Below are 26707 nucleotides of genomic sequence, written 5' to 3'. Positions count from 1 at the left end.
AGGCTCAGGCTGATTGCCATAGGGATGTCAGACAATGCAGATTCATCTGGAGGTTTGCTAAGTCAAAATCATATAATGAGGCAAGACCCATGGAGAACATGTGATGTTTGGAGGGAGTATAAATAGGACTCAACCTACAGTGAGAGGGGTTTACTGATACAGTTGGCTTTGCAATGCTTCTTGGTCTCATATCTGCAGATCTTTGTTGAGAGAAGCAAATCACAGAGAACTTCTAGCTTCAGTGCTGGTCTGAATCCTTCCTGCTGAATCATGCCAATTCCTGGCTGTTTCTGCTAGGCAGTGCCAACACTGCTGCTATCCTGACACTACTAAACTGGACAGCTGGTATGTCCTGAAGGAATTGTCAGTGAATTGAGCTGCTGCTGCTGACTGTGACCTGAACTGCTGATTTCCTGACAATGCAAATGGGAGTTGCTCCAAAGAACATTTTCTAAACAGGTCCACTTCCCCATATCCTTTCTTTTCTCCTACCTCTGGTGGGTGGTGGCCAAGCAGGGAGATGAAAGAGTTTAAGAACCATCATAAAAAGTAGGTTTTAAAAAATTAAAGTTGTATACGTATGTTTTGTTTTTAATTAAAATATAATTTCACTATTTCTTTCCTTTTCTCTCCACCTTCAACCTTCCCCTCGTCCCAAACCTCTCTCTCTCTCAACTTCAAAGCCTCTTTTAATATTAATTATTATAATTACACATATATACATATAATTTTCTGAGTCCATTTGGTGATAGATAGATAGATAGATGATAGACAGAAAGACAGATAGATGATAGATAGATAAATAGATGATAGAGATGATAGATAGGTATATATAAATAGATACATAGATAGATACATAAATAGAGATATCATAGATCATGAAATTATATATATGACTTCAAGACTGGCCACTAGGCATTAAATAACCAATTAAGGTGTTCTTCCCTGGGGAAGAGCAATTCTTCCTTTCTCAACTAGTGCCTGTGATTATTTGGAGGTGGTGTCCCACGAGATAGCCACCATGTGAGTTAACATGTCTATTGTCATTACTCAGGTCTTATTTAGGCAGTCATGTGGTTGAGATAATCATGGTAGTAGCTTCCTTGTCATTTCTAAGAGATGTAATTTCACAACAGACTTCCAGGTTCTCGGGCTCCTACTGTATTCTCATACAACTTCTGGGATGTTTTCTGAGCTGTGGATACAGTTGTTTTAGTAGATTTATCCACTGAGGCTGAGCTTCATACCTAAACAGCATTTTAGCAGCCTTATTTATAAATCATATAACTTCTGCCATGTGAATTCCAAATATTGAATACAGGTCCCTGGGGTAAAGGGTAAATGCCCTTAACTGTTAAACGGTCTCCTCAGCCTTATTATAAAATATCTCCCTCAGATATATCACTTTCTTCATCTTAGTCTTCATAGCTTCAGACCTGTTTTAAGGCCTGTAAAGTTCTCTTAGGCCATATTTTATAGCCTAACCCTAAAGTAGTATTGCCACTATTGTTTTGATCTTTATTTTTGCAAATAGGTTATAATAGGTAAGTTTAGTAAGAATAGTACAGACAGATTTAGGTTTTTTGTTTTTGTTTATTAATAAACTCAAAGTGACCCTGTTTACATTCTATCTTCCACTCTCTCTGTCTCCAGCCCTGTGGCCCACAATTGATCCACAAGATCCCTCAGGGTAAGGCCTAGGATAGGCAATAACTTCCATTCCCACTTCAGACAAAACAAATGTTACATTGTGTCCTATATTCTGTGGTCATTCCCTATAGTTCTGCTGGCAACCTGTGGTGGTTTTGTAGAGACACCTCTATGACACCTTCGTGATCACTTGCAAGTGACTCTAACTACCTTCCTGGCTCTTAGCCTGCTTTCCTCTTATCTTCCAACACAACTGTGTCACTTGATTGCTCTGGCTACTGCTGAGCTCAATTCAAGACCTTGCCTGTTCCCTAGCTCTTGATTCTTTCAGGTTCAGCTGAGATTGGCCCTTGGAGCTTTACCTAAACCACTTAACCTATAATCTGAGTCTGAAATCCCAGACTGGTGAGCTAAAAATCCATACCAAAAAGAATGAAATTCCTAAATCCAATGGTCTTGATCCTATCATAAAACAACCAACAATAAGATAAACCAAGACAATATGTATATCCTGACACACAATAAACCACACCAACCCTGTAGTGGTATTCCCTAAGGAGTACAACAGGCTAAATTCAATGTGAAAAATGTTTAAAAATTGTAAACAAGTACAATGATTTTTTTTAATTTATTGAGTTCAAAAGGACACCAACAGCTGAATATAAAGGAAAGAAATAAAACAATTTAAGTCGAAGAAAATTCAAACAAATTGTTAGATAAATAAAGAGAATAATTTAGGATATAAAATAGAATTAAATAAAAGAATCACTAAAGAAAACTAAAACTGAAAGAAAGCAGGAAATAAAAACTCAGTAATCCTAATAAAAAGCTCAGTATACAACTTGACCAACAGAAATGAGTCAATAAAAGACGAAATCTGGGATTGAAACTAAGGTATGCAAATTGTATCACTTATTTTTCTTAAAAGATAAGGCTAAAAACAACTCTCCCTCTCCCTCCCCCTTCCCTTCCTCACTCCCCATTTCTCTCCCTCTCTGTCTCCTTCACCCTCTCCCTGTCTCTCCCTCTTTTCCTCCCCCTTCTTCTCACACTCCCTCCCTACCTCCCATTCCCTCTCACCCTCCCTCTCCTCTCTCTCTCTCTCTCTCTCTCTCTCTCTCTCTCTCTCTCTCTCTCTCTCTCTCTCTCTCTCTCGGAATTATGATAAAAGGGAAAGATTTCTAGGCCAAAGGCATCAAAGAACATTTTCTCAATCTAGAGATCTAGATTGATTCCTATCCTGGCACAAGAAGCACCAACCATACAGAGCCAGAAAGGAAACTCTTTCTTGAACTGTTTGTTCTGGTTCCCCATGTCCTTCTTTGGGACACATCATTCTTAGAATTGCTTCTGCTATCTTGCATACACTCAGGATTTTACATTCATAGCCAACCTGTTTTCTGGAACCCAAACCCTTTCTCATTTCCACCTATGTATCTCAATGTGAAATTGCATCATAAATGTGACTTGATACTTGCTATGTCTGGTTTGTATCTTAAGGTATAGATAGCTTCATGAGCCATTCAGTTTTGAAAGTCAAACTCTCAGAGAATTCCTGATACCTATTCCAGTTCCTGCTATATATCTCCTAAACAGATTTTACTCCATACTTTTCATTTGTTTCCACAGCTACCAGCCTGTTCCTCACTGGCTAGCTGAGCCCTCTTAACTCATTTGTGCTGGTTTTCATTCAGTCTATTCTCATGTGTCCCAAACTGTAATTGTTTCTTTTTCAAAGCATTGCTTCAACTTTAAAATTCTCAAATAGCTTTCTTTTGTTCTCAGGAAAGACTGTGATTCTTATTTGGATAAGGTCTTCTAAGGTCTTCTGAGTTGTACTTTTAGTACAAAAATGTACTAAAAGTACATTACTTTTTTAGAAATTGGTCTGCCCACTAATTTTTAATGGTGTCAGAGTTACTCATAGATATCCATATATTATGAAGATAATTAGAAATCATGGCACAGAGGCTTCAATAGAATTTTTTGTTCATTTCTTTTATTTACCAATTTATAAACTCATAATTTGATACCATATCAATGTTCTAAAAATGTGTAATTTATTTTTTGAGATTATAATTTAATTATAGCATTTTCTCTTTTAAAATGGAAGAGTCTTATGGTTGAATGGTTATCTAGACATTCTTTGTGCTAAAGTCCATTTCTAAAATATGAACAACATATATTTGTCATTGTGTAGGGGTGAAAATTAACATCTCCATCTCATCTATCACAAGAATCATGACCGGCACAGGTCACTGAGTAAAAACAACAAACAACAAAACCTTATGTCTGATACAGAATCTTTCCAAACTATAGATCAAAGATCATGGAACATTGCTTGCAAGACATAAAGAATAACCAGTCATGCAGAAGTGTAAGTAGACAAAATGGAAACATGACCTCATGGTAATCACCCAGGGGAAATCTGCAGTTCCTGTCTGCTCAGATTCTTTCTGGTCATTCTGTGTAGCTTTCTCTCCCCAGCTGTGTCTAGAACTGGAGTCTTCAGGAATGAGGCTGTGCTTTCTGGCAGAGTAGGGAAATAAATTCTCCAATGACCATGCCATATACTTAAAAGCAAGGAAAATCAGAACATGAACTGTTTAGCTTGTATAGATTGTACTTCAGAAAGTAATTTCAGTTTTTGTGATTCATTTTAGGGGATTGAACTTCAAGTTTCTCTGGTCTACTTGAAAGAGAACTGAAAGAGAGAAAGCAGGGCTGAGAGAAGGCCAAAGAGAGCTACCATCTACTACATTCTGGAAATCAGCAAATCAACAAGACAATGGCCCCTGCTTTAAGGTGTGGTATTCTGAGGTATAAAACAATCAATGTGCAATGATGTTCTGGTACCACTCAAAAGACCCAGCACATCTTTTCAATAGATGCAATGAGCTAGATACATGTTATCATGGTCCTAATTCTGCCAGTTTTACTGTAGTGATATTTGATACCACCTTCTTTCTGAAATCCCTAATGTTTCAACCCTCCAGAGTTATTTTGTATATTTTAAAATAAATATTTTGTATAAATGGCTTAAAGGCACCACTTAGTGAGGGAATGATTATAAAATGTATTTATAGTATTTTAAGACAAAAAATTAGGATTCCAAAGAAGAAATTAAGCTGAGAAAAGTCCTTTTTATTTTTACTGGTAAGCTGATAAAAGTAAGAGTTCTAAAAGGTGAGAGAGCCCCAAGATTCACTTGCATGTGTTGTTTTGCCTAAGGGTAAGCCACACAATATAATTTTTTTTCACAAATTTAAGGTTCTTACAAAGGTAGTTATGGTATCACCACACAAATTCATTTTATATTTATGCTGTTAATATTGATTTGACCTTTGGTCATTTTCCTGGAAAACTTTCCCAACATCACTGTATCTGTCGAAGCTGTGATGAACTATTTGATTTAAAAAGTAAAAAAGTGAATTCAAAGAACATCACTATCTAAAGTGTTTGGGATTTAGAATCAGACTGGTACCTCAATAACTTAACATTAGATTATACAGCTACAGTTCTTACATAAAAGTCAGGAACTTGTATGCTTATATTACTGTGGAATTATTATAGGAGGATAAAAAAAATCAAAGCTTCATAGACTAATGAATAACCCACTGAGTAACAGGGTGGACCTCTCTATATTTACCTACATCCTTCTTCTTCCAACTGAACAAGACTTCTACTTCTTTGAGTGAGATAGCACCAGAAAGAAAAATCTCCTTACATAAGTCCACAAAACCAAACTGTCATTAGAATCTAGTGGTTTATATGAGCATTGAATTTCTATGTCTTGAGAGTTGAGATTTTGTTGACTATTTTATGAATCTAATCTCTAGTTCAGCTACTCTTTCTGCATCATTTAACTTTCAAAAGGACTTACCAACACACAGAAATGATACAGATCATTAAAAGTATATGTAACTTGGTCATAGAGTAATATAATAAGGTTTAAATAGATTTTTAACTTTATTTTTATTATTAAATTATTTTATTTCTTTATATTCTAAATGTTGCTTCTCTTCTCTGTCCCTGTTCCCAGAGTTCTTCACCCCATTCCTTCTCCTCTTTGCCTCTGAGAGGATGCTCTCCACAACCTATCCCCCATCATTCCCTTTCCCTAGGGCATCAAGTCTCTACAGTATTAGGCACATCCTCTCCCACTGAGGCAGACAAGGCAGTAAGTTTAAATAGCAAAAGGAATTAGTCAATATTTCCAAGCATTTTTCAGGTGCTTGAGAAAAATTTCAATATTGCAGTCAGAAAAGCAAGTAAAGCAAGAATTCCAACAACTTAATTCTTACTCTAGTTTTTTCTAGGTGTTGAGCTATACAACATTCATCTAAGACATTTGATCTGAACCAACTTTCCCTGCCTGGTAGTGGGTATAATATCTGTTTTGTCATACTTCATGGTTTTGAGGTTGTGCCGGACAATTAAAGGCCTTAAACGTAAAAGTGAATCAAGCATAACCTTAGATTTTAGTTCCTCTATTCAGCATGCTATTGAATCTCTATGCCTTAATTACTTATGTTTATGATTCAAAGAATATTTGAAGTAATAGATATGTAATCATTGATTGGGTTATAATCACCTCACAGACAAAACAGAGAATAGGCAGAATTTGAATTCTGTCTAAGTTCCAGAATTCATTATATTAAACACTTTAGTGATGAAAAAGATTTGTTATATAAATGAATGAGATTTTTGTCTTCCACAATCATTTAGTATCATTAAAGATAATAATGTTAGTTAACCATATTTTATGAAAAAGATGGCTATTTTCTTTTGTTTCTATATAACATGACCAAGAAAGCCTAAATGGAATAATAGAAAAATTACACTATTTTTGGATATTCTGAAAAAATAGATTAAGTAGGGCAGTGGGTTGTAACAGGTTTGCCTGTTGAGTCTTAACAGGCATCAAATAAATTGATATGTAGCCTTTTCTCTCCAAACTCAATTGAATTTGTAAATTCATTAAAGGCAAATATTAAATAGAAAATTTTGGCACTTGAGGCACTGCAACTAGTCAATATGCAACAACTTAGGAAGCTGCCAACACTGTAACACCGAAAACAATCATTAGATTATACTCTGGCTTCACTGTCTTGAGGACTTGCTTGACTTTATAGTCTGTTAACTTTGCTTTTCAGAAGTAAGCATTCACTGACCTCTTCCCCTGGAAGTCAGTTATATAAGAGAACCTGTGAATCATCTGTGGAGCTTCTATTAGTAACCACAAGTGCCCTTTCATTCAGACCTTACATCATCTTAGAAACAATAAATATCTGGTTTCAAAAATGTGAGAATTATGATGGCCTTTATGGCTACAGAAAAGAAAAGTTAAGTTAGAAAGATAATGCAGATCAAAATTATATGACAGGAGCTGAGTCCTAGTTACTTTCTCTTTGTACTCTAGTCAATTGCAAGGTTAACATTTAATAAAAGCTTACTCTTTGTTGACTATACTAGGGAATAGCTTCATCATTATCAAATGTGACACATGGTGAAGCCCCAGTTCCCTTATATTTTCCTAGGCAGTGAAATCTCAGGGGTACAACTTGCTCAGTACTACCAAGTGATACCTCTTCTATGGAGAGACCCCTTTATCCACTTTACATGAATATTTTCATTTATTCCTCATAATATACTACAAAAATTATACTTCTTATGCCTTCCACTCATATGTGAACAAAATAAATTTGTCCAAGCTTGTACATCTATCCAAGAAGCCAAAATTATACTTCTGGTATTTTAATTTCCAGAATTTTTCAAAATATACATAAGCACTCATATACAACTCTTTGTAAGGAGAAAATAAGCTCTAAAATTGGTAGTGAGTATAGCTTGCATCTTTATTTAGTAACGCACAATCAATATGGCAGGTTCCTCTACAATACCCATGGCAACACAGACCTGGGAAGGTACCCTCAAATCCATTGCTGTGCAAACACACCGGGCATTTCCAGTCATGACCCTTTACAAAATTCAGTTGCTTTTTCTTTAATAGATTAAAAGAAAATGGGTGATAAAAACTATTAGTTCAGAGGCCAAAATCTTTGGAATGTCTATGGAATGACCTACTTTGAAGTCACAGTTTGTTCTGCCTTTTTTTCCCAGGAGTATAGCTTACAGTCAGTTCATAGGTTTTTCTTCTGTAAGAATTTTTAGCATGGTGAAGTAATCCATGGTTCCCCTTTTGTTCAAGGCAAAACTGCTATGGAATATAATACCCAAAATTAACCTGTAAGTCCCACTTGCCCAAGGACAGGTAACTTCTTAAGAATTGTAGTTCTTACAACAAAAACCTTATGGGAAAGTATGATGACCTGTGGTTTGTTTTTATAAACCCCAGCAACATGTGTCTCAGGGACAGTCATCTAGGAAATTCCAGGGAGTGGTCCTGAACAAATTCTATCTCTTGGTCAGTACTTAATATTGAATAAGATGTGCTTCAAATTTGACCCAAAATGGTAGAAGTGGCTTCTCTCCTTCAAATCTTATGATTATTAGGATCTCAGTATAGACTTCAGTCCTGCTTGCAAATCACATAACATTTATCTCTGACACTTGTTGAGTTGTTTTTCTACAAATCTTTATACTTAGAAAATGCTTTGGTGTATAATAAAGATGAAAATATGGCTAAATTTAGAGTAAGGTTTTCTTTTCTTCTCTCTCTCTCTCTCTCTCTCTCTCTCTCTCTCTCTCTCTCTCTTACAACATTATTTTTTTAAAGAGAGATACATATACAGATTTTAAGGGCATTTTGGCATAACACTATATGAATATTTTTGTCAGTACTTAATTCTTTTAGAGGTTTGATAGCATGCATTGAAATCCCTCTAGTTACCATAAGCATAAAGTACATGTAGGACAGATGAGTGGCAGATTATTGAAGAGGTAATGAAAGTTCCTAGATGGCCCAAATTACTGAATTACATAGGAAAGTAAGACTTACTGCAGCCCCCACTTTCTCTGAAAAAAAAAAATAAAGTTGTCACAATATGCTTATTGCTAAAGCCACACAATATATATCCTTCTAACTTATTCAAGTTGTAGAAGATGGACACATGATAGAATTCAGGTTCTGGGTTTAGCCAGTAGCTGAGAAAGAATTCTTTCTGCAAAGCCTCATAAGACTCATATTCAAAGTAAAATAATAAGTCTACCTGCCTTGAGAGACTCCTACTAAGGTTAAATAACTAACATTAGCAAAATACTTAGCATGTCTGACTCATAGCTATTTGAAAATTATACTATAATTTAATATCAGTGTTTACTTGAAAATGTAGACAGTCTTTGATCCCCCTTTCTTCCTCTCTCGATGTTGTGTAAGGTTCTCACAAAGCGAATAAACAAGGAACTTGAAACAACTAACTAACCCTGAGTGAACCCTTTCGGAAAAAAATGCTGCTTTCCTGAAAATGAATATTTTTTAAATCATTAATGGATAAATGGCTGACATTCTAGAAACTCAAGTGTTCTCAGAAATGGGGAGATAAAAGTATGATTTCGTGGTAAATACAAAACAGTATATGAGAAAAAGAGAGAAAACAGCTCACTAAGAAGAAAAAAATAGAGAAGGAGAAAATAAAAAGAACAGAGTCATGAAGGAAATTAAATGGAGAGATTTTTAAGTTTTTCCTTCATCTATGTATTAATTATTTATCAATAGAGTAATAACCTTACTTGCTTATGGGTTCCTCAATTGTGGATTCAACTAGGTAAAGATAAGACACATTTTTTAATTGTATCTTAACTAAACATGTCCAGATTTTTTTAATTATCATTTCTTAAATAATATACCTGCTATTTATATATACAACACTGACATTGTTCAAGGTATTATAAATAACCTTGAAATGTTTTAAGAATAAAGGAGAACATCTTCAGGATACCCACAGAAGAGCATAGTCAGACTTTGGTATTTATAAGGATAATGGAATCCATCCTCTGAAGACTCCATGGATTGACAGACAAATAATGTGAAAAATAAAAATAGAAACATAAAGTGATCAACATGTTCTTTAAAGGAATAATAATGTTGTAATGGTTAAATATAGACAAAATTTGTAGAAAAAAATGAAGCACAGAAAAGGAAATAACTCAGTTTATGTGGGTAAGGCATGGCTAACAGCCAACTTTTAACTGACTTTGAAGCTATATTTCATGAGCTATGACCATTAAATGAACAATACTGGGTAAGGGCTGTTTCTTTCATCTCAGTTATATTGTGAAAATGAGTCTTGTTTACTCTACAGATCTGAGCTTAGACCACAACAGTCATAAAAAGTTTTCCCTGTCAGTAGGGAAACCTAGGTGTGCATGTCCTCCACCTTCCCTATATCCTTGGGTTTCCTCATCAGTGAGAAGCAGAATAGCTGAAGAAAATGATGGAACACCAATTCACTTCTGCATGGGTCTAAAAGTAGAAATAAGTGCAAGAAGAACCCCAAAATCCAACAACCTATATCATCTTGAAACCCTTCAAAAATAAAAGTAAGTTGCCTGTCTCCCCAGAAATCCCAGAACAATCTGATCATTTCTCATTTAATCAAAGTGGTCACAAACTCATCTCTTTGTGCTCCCTAGTCATCATGGCCAGGGGTAATATGATAGGCCATTTGATTTATCATGGTCAGGTGATTTTGTGAACAGTCTTGGCTAAGAAGGAGAAGGAGGCAATCCATCAGGTATGGTAGTAATGAAAGAATGCTGATAGGTAATGGTTCCTACATGTGCACTCGAGAAGAAATAAAACCAAAATTCTGTGAATATTTCAGGAAAATAAGAAATGAATTAGAATATGCTAATAGTATAAAAGCCTGTCTCTAAAAATGATAAAAATGCAATTACAGCAAAAATCAAAATATGCTATGTGATGACAACTTTGACAAAGGAGGGTTGCCCAGACAATCTATGGATGTAGAAGATCTCAATACAAGTTTTCCTTCTGGTAAAAAAAAAAAAAACATGGATTATAATTCACCTAGAGATGAGGGCTTACATCTGCATTTCTAATAATTTACTGCTGGTTTAGGATCTCATCTTTTTTGGGGGGAGGGGATTAGTATTTATTGAGTACTTGCTTGATCAGGCTCTTCTCTTCAGTACTTAAGGTATTGTCAAGAAATATCCTCAGTTACCACATTAGGACTTTCTGGTTTATGGTCCAGCTGACATTTGGTAATTTCCTTAACTATTCAGATCTATCTTTTCTTTCTTTGCCAAATGGGACAATAATATAAACTTTCAAAAGTAGTATGAAAAAAAATTTGAAAAATCTAAAATGTCTGATACATAGTAGGTACTGGATAAACGTGGAAGTACTGTTCTTGGATATTATCTCATGCAAGGCACAAAATAGCACTGCATGTTTACCCACACTGCACAACAGCCATGCTCAGCCTGCTTCTTTTTTATTTCTTACAACTTTATTTTAAAAAGAAAGATACATGCACAGATTTTTAAAAGCATTTTGGCATAAAACTACATGAATATATATTTTCAGTACTCAATTCTTTTAAAGGTTTGATAGTATGCATTGAAATCTTACCAGTTACCAAAAGCATAAAGCACATGTAGGATCTCATATTAAGAACAAAGACTATGGGTGATCAAATAAAATGGGATGGACAATATGGCATAGATACTTGAGGTACAAATTAAGAAGACCTGCCTAGATAGCTTTCTACTTTGGATACCTGTTTCCTAGGACCGATATACAAGATACCCTAAAGAGTGATGGAACATGTTCTTTGAAGTCCATGAGAAGAATGTTCTGGTCTGAGGCTTATTTAGCATAATCACGATCTGAGGATGAGGATACTAAGCCTGGCATCCTTCCTTTTTCCTCTGCTAGAGTCTTCAAGTATAACAATTTTGTCCATTCTTAGAATAACTGACACAAAGAATGACTTAATAGCTAGAGAATGCTCTGCCAATAAAATCTTAATGAGAAAATAATTGGGGGTGGGTAGGAAGGAAGAGACACTAGATTTTTCTAACCACCTCTGACCATCTAGCTGCCAACCACAGACTTTCAGTCACCTGAAAACAGTTTCCTCACAACTTAATGTTTAAGCAGTCCTAGAGATAATGACAATGAATAAATTAAAGACTCGAAAACCATACAAATTTGCCAAGTAATAACGTGTCAGCACCCTAGAGTGACAATGGATTTAAAAAGTACCTTATTAAAATGAGGAAGTAAAGTTTCATTAGTGAAGTACTTATTTCTGCATTTTGACATGACACAAAGTCATATCATTTTTCCCTAGTGTTGACCTCAGCAATGACTTTTATGAAGCAATAAATGGAAGTATTGTTATACCACATACTTTCAATAAAGTCTTTTTAATTAATGATTCGGAATAAATCAAATTTTCCCCAGTATATCAATTTACTGTTGAACACCAGCCTCTTCTTTCCAGTTACATTTTGTGGCCTAAGATTTTTATCTTGATACATTATTCAGTGATGAGTCAATCATTTTCTAGAACTAAAATCCATTCTCTGAGATCTCAAAAGGCTGGTCAATTTGAGCAGATATTCCCCCTAACCCCCTTACCTACAGCTCTTTAATCTCTTTACTGTTTACACCACTATACCATAAAGAAGAAAGCTTAACATATAAAAGGCTTCAATACCCTGATTTATTTATTTTTCGTGAGTGCAGCAGAACTTTATTGATGGTATTCAAGAGAATAGGGACAGATCCCTAGGCCCCTCCTATTATTATGGGACTCTGGGATGAAAATTGTGAGAGAGTTGCTCAGTGTTGGGAGCCAAGTTGGGATAGGACTCCTCAGCAACTGAGGTTCTCTCTCTTACTCTCAATGCCCTTGCTAGGGGGTAGGTAGTCCAGGGTTTCTTACACCTTAGAGGCCATGTAGGCCAGGAGATCCACCACTCTGTTGCTGTATCATATTCATTGTCATACCAGGAAATGAGCTTTATAAATTTGTCACTGAGAGCAATGCCAGCTCAGCCATCAAACGTAGAAGAGTGGGAGTTGCTGTTGAAGTCTCAGGAGACAACCTGGTCCTCAGTGTAGCCCAGGATGCCCTTTAGTGGGCCTTCAGCTGCCTGCTTCACCACCTTCTTGATGTCATTATACTTGGCAGGCTTTACCGGGCAGCATGTCAGATCCACAACAGATACATTGGGGGTAGGAACACAGAAGGCCATGACAGTGAGCTTCCCATTCAGCTCTCAGATGACCTTACCCACAGCCTTAAAAGCACCAGTGGACACAGGGATGATGTTCTGGGCTGCCCCACAGCCATCATGCCACAGCTTTCGAGAGGGACCATCCATAGTCTTCTGAGTGGCAGTGATAGAATGACCTGTGGTCATGACCCCTTTCACGATGACAAAGTTGTCATAGATAATTTTAGCCAGGGGGGCTAAGCAGTTGGTGGTGCAGGATGAATTGCAGATGCAATCTTGATGGAGTTGTAATATTTCTCATGGTTCACACCCATCACAAACATGCAGGCATTGGCTGAAGGGGCAGAAATGATGACCTTTTTGGCCCCACCCTTCAAGTTGGCCCCAGCTTTCTCCATGGTGGTGAAGAAGCCAATAGACTCCACCACATAATAAGCACCAGCATCACTCCATTAGATGTTAGTGGAATCTTGCTCCTGGAAGATGGTGATGGGCTTCCCATTGATGACAAGCTTTCCATTCTCAGCCTTGAGTGTGCTATTGAATTGCCATGGGTAGAGTTATACTAGAACATGTAGACTATGTAGTTGAGGTCAATGAAGGGGTTGTTGATGGCAACAATCTTCATTTTGCCAGAGCCTGAGCAGAAGGCACCCTGGTAACCAGGCGCCCAATAAAGCCAAATCCATTCACACTAACCTTCAACATCTTAACTAAAGGATGAGGATGGCAATGCATGAGAAGATGTGACTGTCTCTGGAAAAAGGGGGAGCAGATTCATTCTTGATTCTGCAAATAACAGTTTTAAAATAGAATAAAATAATACTAAATAATAAAGTCTCCAACTTTCCTCTTGTTCTATTATTTCCCAGGTCAGCTATTTCATCTTTTTTTCTGAGTTTCTTCCATAATGCCTATATATCTATTTCTCACCTTTGCCCATCAACATATATGTCATGTGCTCACCAATAACTCCCCTCTCTATATATATTTATGTCTCTGACTATTAATGTCTATTGTATAACCTCTAATAAATATTGGTTTATAATGAATATAAACCAACACTATAATATTACATGAAGTTTTCAATAAAAGTATGTGCTTACTGAAGCAGGAATATACCTCAATGGTAGAACATTTGCCTGGTATGTGTAAGGCCTTAGGTGCCACTTTTAGTACCACAAAATAACAATATGTTCTGCAAGCACTATTTTGGTTCAAATTGTTTTATTTTCATCTTTAATACTAGTCCAAAACACACTGATATCCATGAGCATAGTTTAAATGTAACAAAGAAAAGAGTTAAATTATATACATTAAAAAAAAGGATTAGAACTGAACAAGGACACTGCAAAACTAGCAAGACTTTGAACTAAGTAGAATTAATAGATAAATACAGAACATATCATCCTAAAGTAAAAGAATACAACTTCTTCTCACCACCCCATGGCACCTTCTCGAAAATTGACCACATATTGCAAACAGAACAAGCCTCAATCGATATGGGAAGATTGAAATACTCCCATGCATCCTCTCAGATCACCATGGTCTACAGCTGGTCTTTAACAAAAACAAAGACAACAAAAGCCCACATACACATGGAAATTAACAACCCACTGTTAAACGATAGCAGGGTCAAAGAAGAAATAAAGAATGAAATTAGGGATTTTCTAGAATTCAACGAAAATGAAAACACAAAATACCCAAACCTATGGGATGCAATGAAAGCAGTACTGAGAGGAAAACTCATAGCCCTAAATGCTTCCAAAAAGAAACTGGAGAGAGCTTACATCAGCAACCTGACAGTACAGCTAAAAGCCCTAGAACAAAAAAAAAACAAAAAACAAAAAAAAAAAAAAAAAACAAAAAAAAAAAAAAAAAAAAAAAACAGATATACAGAAAAGAGTAGACAGCAAGAAATAATCAAACTTAGGGCAAAAATTGACCAAATAGAAAGAAAAAGAACCATTGAAAAAAATCAACAAAACCAAGACTTGGTTCTTTGAGAAAATCATCAAGATTGATAAACCCCTAGCCAGACTAACTAGAGGGCAAAGAGAGAGTATACAAATTAACAAAATCAGAAAGGAAAGTGGAGACATAACAACTGAAACTGAGGAAATTCAAGAAATCATCAGATCCTACTACAAAAACTTATACTCCACAAAATTGGAAAATCTGAAGGAAATGGATAAATTCCTAGACAGATACAAGACCCTAAAGTTAAACAAGAACCAAGTCAACCATCTAAATAACCCTATAACACCTAAAGAAATAGAAGAAGTCACCAAAAGCCTCCCAACCAAAAAAAGCCCACGTCCAGACAGGTTCAGTGCAGAATTTTATCAGACACTTATTGCTGACGTAACACTAATACTCTCCAAACTATTCCACAAGATAGAATCAGATGGAATACTACCTAACTCATTTTTTAAAGCTACAATAACCCTTGTACCTAAACTACGCAAAGACCCTACAACGAAAGAGAATTTCAGACCAATCTCACTTATGAACAATGCTGCAGAAATACTCAACAAAATCCTTGCAAACCAAATCCAAGAACACATCAAAAGGATCATTCATCATTACCAAGTAGGCTTCATCCCTGGGATGCAGGGATGGTTTAATATAAGGAAATCCATCAATATAATCCACCATATAAACAAACTCAAAGAAAAAAATCACATGGTCATCTCACTAGATGCTGAGAAAGCATTTGACAAAATTCAACACCCCTTCATGTTAAAAGTCCTGGAAAGAACAGGAATCCAAGGTCCATACTTAAACACAATAAAAGCAATATACAGCAAACCAACATCCAACATCAAACTTAATGGTGGGAAACTTGAAGCAATCCCACTAAAATCAGGGACTCGACAAGGCTGCCCACTCGCCCCCTACCTATTCAACATAGTACTGGAAGTCCTGGCTGGAGCAATTAGACAGCAAAAGAAGATCAAGGGGATACAAATCGGAAAGGGAGAGATAAAAATATCACTCTTTGCCAATGACATGATAGTGTACTTAAGTGACCCCAAAAATTCCACCAGAGAACTCCTACAGCTGATAAACTAGTTCAGCAAAGTGGCTGGATACAAAATTAACTCAAACAAATTAGTAGCCTTCCTATACTCAAAGGACAAACATGTGGAGAAAGAAATTAGGGAAAAGGTACCCTTCACAATCGTCACAAAAACTATGAAATACCTTGGTGTGCCTCTAACTAAGCAAGTGAAGGACCTGTATGACAAGAACTTCAAACCTGTAAAGAAGGAAATTGAGGAGGATCTCAGAAAATGGAAAGATCTCCCATGCTCATGGATTGGAAAGATCAACATTTTAAAAATGGCCATCCTACCAAAAGAAATCTACAGATTGAAAACCATCCTCATCAAAATTCCAACCCAGTTCTTCATGGAACTGGAAAGATCAATGTGCAATTTCATATGGAATAACAAAAGACATAGAATAGAGAAATCCATCCTCAACAACAAGAAAACTCTGCGGAAATCACTATCCCTGACCTCAAGATATATTACAAAGCAATTGTGCTGAAAACTGCATGGTACTGGTACAGAAATCGGCATGTGGATCAATGGAATAGAATAGAAGATCAAGAAATGAGCCCTCATGTATATGGTCACCTGATTTTTGATAAAGGAGCTGTAAACATTCAATGGAAAAGGGACAGCCTATTCAACAAATGGTACTGGTCCAACTGGCACTCAGCATGCAAAAGAATGAAAATAGACCCTTTCTTATCTCCTTGTACAAAGCTCAAGTATAAGTGGATCAAAGATCTCCACATTAAACCAGATACACTGAAACTATTAGATGAGAATCTAGGGAAAGCCTTAGAACACATAGGTGCAGGAGATAATTTTCTGAACAAAACACCAATGGCTCAAGCTCTAAGGTCAAAGATTAACAAATGGGACTTAATGAGATTGCAAAGTTTCTGTAAGGCTAAGGACATTGTCAAGAAAACAAAACGGCAACCAACAGAATGGGAAACGATCTTTACCAACTCCACATAAGATAGAGACCTAATTTCCAATGTATACAAAGAACTCAAAAAGCTAGACACCAGTGAATCAAATGGGATACAGAGCCAAACAAACCGTTCTCAGTTTAGGAATATCAAATGGCTGAGATATATCTGAGGAAGTTCTAGACATCCTTAGCCATCAGGGAAATGCAAATCAAAACAACCCTGAGATAACACCTCACACCAGTCTAATTGGCCAAGATCCAAAACTCAGATGACAACAGATGCTGGTGAGGCTGCGGAGAAAGAGGAACACTTCTCCACTGTTGGTGGGGTTGCAAACTAATACAACCACTCTGGAAATCAATTTGGTGATACCTCAGAAAATTGGACTTAATACTACCTGAAGACCCAGCTACTCCTCTTCTGGGCATATAACCCAGAGACACCTTAGTACACAACAAAGATATATGCACCACAATGTTTTTAGCAGCTCTATTTTTAATAGCCAGAAGCTGGAAAGAACCCAGTTGTCCTTCAGAAGATGAATGGATTCAAAAATTGTGGTACATTTACACAATGGAATACTACTCAGCCACCAGAAACAATGCCTTGACCAAATTCTTAAGAAAATGGCTGCATCTAGAGAATATCATCCTGAGTGAGATAAACCAGTCACAAAAGAACAGACATAATTTGCAGTCACTGATGGTGGGATGCTAGCCCCAGAGGCTCGCACTGCCCCAGAAACAACTCACAGACTGTATGAAGTCCAAGAAATAAAGAAAACAAAACCAAACAAAAAATTGTTTTAATTTAAATTAATTTTTAATCTTGCCTATATCAACCTAGTTCTGTCTAAAATTATGCAGCATAAGCAAGCACTACTTAGAATTCATTTGTGTGTGTTTTACACATGACATTTCTCATTAATTTGCAATCCTATTTTATGAAACTAAAATTATTATATTTTGTTGTTTTTTATATTGTTACTATTGTATAAAGTTCATCCAGTAACCTAATCAGCCATATATACTTCCTTTGTGTATACAGGTCTAAAGTATTATGCTGTTTTCCTTAGAGAGAAAAGAAAGGTTATAGAAGTCTAGCATGTCCTAACTGTATATGCAGAACACAATAACTGAAAAGCCATTGTTCTCAGAGTCTATAGCAGAACATTATGGTTAATCTCAAAAACTTGAAAGAAAAAACCCATTTTTAGATATTTGTGGAATTATAAGAATATGTATATGTATTAGTGTGCTTGGAATTGAATTTTTCTGTGGTTGCCAAAAATAACATGTTGAGCTGATCTTTGCATTAACTTTCAAATTAATAAAAATTTTAAATTTTAGAAGAAAAAGTAAAGAGATGTATTCATTTCCCATCCTTAAATACATATTGAAATTTTAGTAGAGAAAAAAAAAAAAGAGTTGCCATGGTCATGATGTCTCTTCACAGCAATAAAACCCAAACTAAGACATTTTTAATGCTTTTGAGCATAAAAAAAAAGAAAAAGAAAAAGGAAAAGAAATTTTTTCTATACCAACCTTTTCCTATTATTGTAGTTTCTGATTAGAAGAACTAAATACATCTTTTTTTCCATTTAATTAAGGAAGAAGTAATAGAACTTTTATGATTAACTTCATAAACTATCTTTAAGGAAAAAACAAATCTTTAAGTGGGTGTGCCAATATTTACCAGTGAACTGGCTGCATGGTTGACTTGTCTCCTTGAATTCTGGCTATCATTAGCACTAACAAGACTAAGTCCATGAGACCTGCAGGGAACTCAATGGCTGTGACATCCAAGGGGACAGCATGTACCACACATCACAATGATGAGAGTTAATGCTCTTACCCTCTGAGTCCATGTAAAAAAATCTTATTACTTTTATTCAAACTAACTGAAGTCAAATAGTTTTAAAGTCAGAATAAAGAATAAAACTAGTTTCTTTTCACATAGAGGAGGAGCACTCCTTCTGCTCCATTTAAAGTGAGTTCTATGCTGAGTCCCCACTCCTTCACAACAGTAAACTGAAAGCCAGTTATTGTTAGCAAAACTCCAGTGGTCCCTTTCCCACCTCAAATATGTATCACACAAAAAGTTTATTGGTTTGGCTTGAAGCCCTCTGAGTAAGTAGTGTAAAGGTGGAGGCAGTCTGCACTCCTGAGCCATTCTGTACCTGGTGTCCCCAGGAGCAATTCACCATCTTCCTTGTCTCTGAGAGCAACAGAGGCTCTCACATATATAGAGTGGAGCATTGTTATGTGGTTCCACTGGGTGGAAGAGGTATCATGCTTTGCTGACTGAAACCTACTGAGCAGTCAAAAGTCCAGAGGATCAAAGCTCAACTGGCCAGAAGATCAGCTTTGGAAATATCTAGCTATTCAAGGGGTGTGGGAAAACCAGGGCAGTGGTAGGTTGAGTAGGGCAACACCTCTGACACATGGGCAACAATAACTTGGGCAAAAGCATGTAAGTGAACAGCTAATAAGGTCATTGTTATTGCTACCACCTCCTGGTATCTATTCTTGGGCAGATGTTAGGCAGTGGGACCTGAAAAACTGAGGGATGGAGGGCCTTGTAGACAACACAGGACTCAGCAGAAAAGAGTCACTCAAACACTAGCTTGTCCTATTAGCCTTGAATTTTCTGTGCTGGGCAAAGAACTTTGGAGCATGGGTAGGTTCCTGAGAACAGTTGGTTAATAGAGATGGGGTGGAATGGGCACTGTTCCCATAGGCAACACTGGGCTGAGGATACTAGCAGTGCTACATCTTCCAGATAACTGAAGAACAGGTGAAGAACAGGCTTTATTGCACTTTCTCATTCTTAGGAAACAGGGTTGCCTTGCAGAGTTTCTTGATTTGCAGAAAACACTGCACATCAATGATAGGTTTCAGGCATAATCACAGGGCACCTCTGCTCTCATGGGAAGGAAACCTGAGTTCACCAGCTAGTATTTTTCATGAGCAGTTTATGTACTGCTGCTATCCTTGGGCTAGATAGACTATCTGGCCAGGTTACTGTTTGGCAGGCAGAATAGCTAACTGGCAGGTTTCTTGGGAAGGTTCTGCACCTAGAAAAGCTGGGGCAAACTTTCCCAACACGGAAACGTCCTGGCCAACACATAAGCTTCATAAAGAGGCTGGAACCATGATGCTCAACTCCAATATGCCTAACTCCTTTTTTCTCCTCTGGGTTAAGACCAACCAGAGTAGCAGAGATGCTGATCTGATCTGGGAGCATTCTTGGATCTTTCTTCATAGCTTCAAGCTGGAGATAACAAAAGGATGTAAGGGGTTGGAAAACAAAATACCAGTTTATATCAGACATTGATTTTTGAAAGTCTTTTTGAGCTCAGGAATCTAGAGGCAGATACTATGCAGAAAAGCCAGCCAGGTGTTCTGTCCATTGGTCTATCCTGAGCAGTTGTGAACATTTCATATGTAAATGGGATGGTTTACCATTTATAGTTAATCTTTTTCCTACAAGTTGGGCAAGTATTGGTTTTTCTAACACATAGCAAACACATGAAGGAATGTTCCTCCTGGTCCCTCTTGCTGATTTGAGCTGAGGCTAAGGCCTGGCTGTCTCTGCTAGGTAGTGTCACTGCTGCTGATTTCTGTTTGCTATCCCTGACTCTACCAAACTAGACTGCTGGTATATCTGTGAAGTGTTTACCAGGGGATCAAGCTGCCTCTGCTGACCTGTGAATTGAACTGCTATTTCCAGACAACACAGACTTTGGTTACACTAACTGTAGTAAAGCCTACAATAATAGAGTACATTATAGTGAAGTAAATAAAACAATATACCAACTCTCTCACCAGTACTTGACAAAAGGGGCATTCTCAATCAATACTGGTTAGCTGAATAAATGGGTGATTAGAGAGGTAACTGCAAACAATAATTTCACTTTTTGCATGTTTAAGTAAGTTTTTTTATAAATTTATATATTTATTCATTTTACATTCCAATTGCAACTCCCCTCCCTCATCTATTCTCAGTTCTACTCTAACAAATTTCTTCCCCATAATCCTTTCCCATTCTCCTCAGATAAGGGAAAGCCCCTCTTCGGTATACCCCACTTTTTAACATCTAGGCCCAGCAGGACTAAGGCCATCCTCTCCCACTGTGACCCAGCCAGGCAATCCAGGTATTGTAAGTGGAACCCAAGTGCAAGCAACAGAGTCAAAGACAGGCCCCACTCCAATTGTTAGGGGACCCATTGAAGACCAAGCTGCTCATCTGCTTCAAATGCCTAGGTCTTGCCTCTGTAAGTTCTTTGGTTGATGGTACAGTTTCTGTGAGTTCCCATGGGCCCAGGTTAGTTGACTCTGTAGGCCTTCTTATGGTGTTTTTGAACCCTCTACCTTGTTCAATTCTGTTCTCCACTTTTAAACAAGACTCCCCCAGTTCTGCCTGATATGTGGCTATGGGTCACTGCACCAGTTTCCGGCTGCTGGATGAAACCTTTCAGTAAAGAGTTTCCTAGATTCCTCTCTAGTTATGGTAGATTGCCAGTCATTGGCTAGCCGGAGTTTCACTTTTAACACACACACACAGACAGAAAGTCATAAGACAGATAAGCACCAAGTACCAAAATGTCAAAAGCAACAAAACCCAGGTATCTACTAACCAAAAGTATCTTTTTGAATCCACGATATTTAAAAGGCTTTTCCCTGGTCTTTACAGGAATACCCTACAGATACTTCAGTGAGAATCTTACTGAAATACTCTGGCAGAGAAGTTACTTCATTTTTCTCATAGTTTTGGTTTAAATCAGCCTACATTGTGTGTTCAGTAGTTTCTGTTGTGTCCTTTACCATTACCCTCAGAAAAAGTAGACAGACATGAGAGCTATGGTTTTTCAGCAACTAAACTTCTCTCTAACTGATTATGGCCAATGACCACACTCATACAGATAGCCTATAACTTGTAGCCTAAAACTTATTACCTTCTACTCAAATGTATATTTTATTCATTTTTCATAAATGTTTTTAAGAGATGAGACCTAAGCCCATTCTTAACTTTCTTGATACATTTGTAAACATAAGTAACACATTTAACATCTATGGAGCTTCTGTCCATGATACAAAAATTATAATACTTTGTTCATGGTATTTATATTAACTAAAAGTTGTTGAAAATTTAATAATCCATGCAAAAACACTTAGCCAGGTGCCTAGACTATATTATGTTATTCATTGGCTCTTATTTATTATTACCAATATCATGTTTTTCATCTCTAGAGAAATACCTTAAATTATTTTAAGTAAGCTTGCAATGGAGGTGGGAGGGGTATTGATATTGTGACTTGAAGCCATTCAGAAGTTCTAAGCAGCCCATTACTAGTAAGGTAAAACGTACAAATTTTATAGTGTAAAATTCATGTTTGCAATGCCACATTGTGGGATACACAGAGATAATAAAGTGATCTCTATAGTAAGGTAAATTAATATATTTATTATATCACCACAAGAATTGCTAAAAGCTACCCATGCAACAAAACCCTAGAGACATCATAATTTCACAAGTCTGAAAGTGCAGTTACAATTCCTGAGCCATAGATTCTACAGACACTGTTTCGTTTCCTTTGAGCAATAACTCCTATCCATCTCTTCTCTGCTTGACTTGCCAAGTGAAGGCAAGCATTGTCTGAATTTGCGCTATTTTTAAAAATTAATTGTATGAGTGGTAGGAAAATGTTATGTGTATAGTGTATAAATGTGTACACAAAGTTATAACAATGCTATGCATTCTTTATTACACACATATACATATACATATACACATAAGATCTTGCCACTTGGCATAACATGGATGTGCCTGAAAGTTACTATAACAAGTAAAATAAGACAGATATCATTACTCTTTCCAGAGATAATAAAAGAGAAATATCAATATTCTTTCTAATACCTTAATCCAATCTTCATGTGAAAGCTTAACACAGAGGATCCATATAGTTACTATCCAAAATATTTTATTTCATTATACTGCTTTTAATATCTACTACCATATTATAAACCTGTCAGCTTCATTGTTGTCTGGCCCCCAATTAGAATTTAAGTCCTGTAAAAGCTAAGAAATTGACCCTCTCATTTACAACTACATCTTCAGAATATAGTAGCTTCTTAATAAATATTGATTAAATGTAATATCCCTTCATACCTGTAGAAATACTTAGGTAGCACACATTAAATGCACAGCACAGACTCTAGAGAAATACAAAGTCATGTGGTACAAAATTAGCCTGGAGATGTAGGTTCCACACCTTGGTTTTGCAATAAAACATGAACATTTAGTTGGAAAGAGCATGGCTTTCACACAATCAACAGCACTATAATGTTAGGTTTTTCCTGCTAATCTTGATTTAGTACCCAAAAACTAACACTAGCAGACTTGTTTTGTGGGAAGGATTCTGGGGGACTGGAAATGGTTTGAGTAATGGGACTTTTCATAATGGTGACACAATACCTAAGTGAAACATTTTGCACAGTAGAAAGGTTTCTTTTAGTCCATGGTTTTTAAGTTCTTAGTTCTTTGTTTGCTTGCTTTGTTGCTAAAGATTTGTGAGTCAGAGTGTCTGGGGTGGAAGTCATGTGACAAAAGAGGCTGTTTAACCCATGGTGGCCAAAAAGTAGAGAGATGAGAGTTAGTAGACAACTGGATATATATATATATATATATATATATATATATATATATATATATATATATATATATATATATATACATTTGTTTACAATTCAGGTCTTTCAAAACTTGGTTGCCAGTTTCTAGTTTGAACTTCTGTGAGCTTATGTTTCTTATTAAATCTTACTGAAACAAAAATTTAACCACAGGAAATAATAGACTCGATTTCTTCCATTCTTTATTGATTTAGAGCATAAGTTTTAATAATGGGATTCTTCACTCAAAGGATCAATGAAATTAACAAATTTTGTGTGTGTGTATGTGTGTGTGTGTGTCTTGCCCAAGTACTGATTATAACTATTTCTCACCCACAATAGAACTGTGCCTTTAATGTCACCTTTTGATTAATTACTAATGCTAAATACTTAGTTGTTGCTCAAATATTTAAAGAACCATCATTAATTAATATGATACAGAGAAAAACTGAAAATTTTATTGTTAGTTACATCTTTTAAAACTTTTTACAAAGAATCTTTATGTTGAAGTATTAACTATAATTGTAATACTTTGAAATATTTATAATATTATATCTCAGTCTCAATAAGAAAGGATCTTGCTTTGTCTTGGCTCCTGGTGTGAATGTTTTCCTCACAAGAATCTTAATTTCTCATAGTTAACCACAGTTCTATGCCTATGGTGGACCAAAACTGAATCACAGCATACTTGGTCAACAGAAAAGAAAATGACATTTCTGAAATGCTTAATAACTAAATCATAAAATGATTAAGAAAAAAACACTAAAGATTAATTTTTACTTGGGAAAACTAAAATAGAAATGGCAATTGTTTAGTGTAGATTTTATGCTTCATTTTAAACAATAAATAAAATACATACTTGTTATAACACTGGTCAAAATAACTTTAATTATAACATAATACTAGTGCTGTACTATAAATTGCATCATTAAAATTTATGCCTGCCAAGTCTGCAGCCTTAGGAGAAAACTAGAAATGGCTTTTCCATAGAGATTCATATTTATGAACAATGATGAGACAAATAACAAGAGTAGCATCCTATCTAAGCAAGCATCACTGAAAACAAATTTAGATTCTTTCCTTGGATAACATTATTTCTTTCTAGCTTCAATCATTTATATGAGAGACATTGTCACATATTAGATTCAAGACAAACATTGTACCCTTGAGTTTTAAGTCAAATTCTGCCAATTTCTTGTCAGGAATCTAGGACAAACTGCTTTACTCCCCTTGAGATCCATTTGTTCTATAAACAAAGCAAAAGTCTCAGAACCTCTTACTTTAAGGTTCAGTGTAAAGAGTAAAGAAACACATCTGGAACAATTCTGGTACACAACTGATGTTTAATATATACTGTATTTTTTTTCCTTGACTAAACCTATAAAACAGCACAAGAAAAAAAAAACCCAAGTTTTTCCATGTTTATTACATAAAATATTGACCAGGTGAAAAAAATAAACAGTTTTTGTTTGACTGTACAATCAATCGTTAGCAAGATGTGCTTATTTTATTCAGAAATGATCATTTGAGCTTTTCTATGGGAATAACTAAATCACATTCCAGTTCCCATTTTAATAACTTTCAGTTGCGTAAAAATTGCACTAAAATGGGAAAAAATCATTTACTCAGTTACATCTGTGCTCTAAACAAAATCTTAAATTCTCTTTAAAACAACTTTAATAAGAGAAAGCAACCTTTAGACAGTAACTGGGTTATAGCTATAGTTTTATATTTTTTGAGTGTCTTGACTGAGATGAACGTGATAGTCACAATCAAGACTAAGGTCTCCAGAATGGCCATTCTAAATATACAGGCATTTATTGAGATGAGTAAACTTTTGGTATGGACAAGAATTTGAGTGGCTATCTTAATCTATTGCTGTAGCAAAATCTCTATGATAAAGTACATAAATAAAAGGATCATGGTGTTCAAAATTAGAAGCAACAAATGTTTTCCTGAGAATGGAGTTTGGTCATAGAGAACCTTGAGCTGTTTTTGAGGGATGAGTTAAATTATGTCTACATGTGACCAGTTGTGGTCTTTAAAACTCAATTTTGCTTTTCTGTAATAAGTCATTAGACTCAATATTATGGAAGCCAAAATTAGTAGTGCAGGCTTCACAGTGTGAATGTCTGCTCTTATCTATGTCTTCTTGACTAATGGAGATGAAATGCTTAGCAAGGCTGACTTGAAAAAAATCTAAAATATCTATAATGGGCCTCTGAACAAGGCTGTGAAAAACTGCCTTGATGACATTACCTGATATAGAAACACCCAAACTGAATGTAGCTGGAACATTCCCTGTACAGGTGATCCTGGGATGCATGACATAGGGAAAGCAAGCTGAGCAGTAGCACACACTAATTTCATTCTGTTATTCTCTTCTGACTGAAGAGTCATTTGACCAGCAAGCTGCTCCAAGCTTCTCTACCTTAACTCTTCTCCATGATGACTATACTTTGAGTCATGAGCTAGAGTAAATCTCCTCTAACTTTCTTCTTTCTCATGTATGCTAAGAAGGAAAGATCTAGAGTAGAGATAATGCCTTAAGAGCTTGGGACACAGGAATGTATCTTCAGCTGGAAGTGAGAAGCAGTTCACTTAAAGAATGAATTAACAGACTATGACTGATTTGCTTTGTTTAAAAAAAAAATACAGAGAAAGAGAATGTTGTGAAACTTGGTATGAGGTATAAAAAAGGTTAGACTATGAGGAAATCATACAGCATGACAGAATTTTTCATAAAAGGGTCACATAATACAGAGAGGTTAAGCGGGACAAAGACTGAGAAGTAACTTGTGGATCCAGCAATGTGCTCTTTCTCTTTGGAGACCTCAGTCAAAGATGGTGTCTGAAAGAGGGTGGAAAAAATGAAGTCGTTTAAGTCAAATATAACTGATTTATAACTTGAACTATTTACTTGTCTGGATTTATCTCTTATGTTGGCACCCTCATAGCAACTGAGGTCAGATGAATGAGAAATTGCCCAGTGCCACATGCATAGCTTAGCCATGATGGGCCAGTCTCTTCACTCTCTTGGAAGCAGAAACCCTGAATCATTTTAAAGCAACAAAATGGACGAGGAACCATAGAAACAGTCATTTCCCAACTAGAAATATAATACAATGGCCACTCTAGCATTCAAATGTGATTAATGTCCAAGGACCAATACATTTAGTTAATTTGATGATGTAAAATAATGACCTACTTTCTGTAA

Source organism: Micromys minutus, assembly GCF_963924665.1.
Source record: "Micromys minutus genome assembly, chromosome: 1".
NCBI classification, from domain to species: domain Eukaryota; kingdom Metazoa; phylum Chordata; class Mammalia; order Rodentia; family Muridae; genus Micromys; species Micromys minutus.
Note: the sequence above shows the minus strand (reverse complement) of the source record.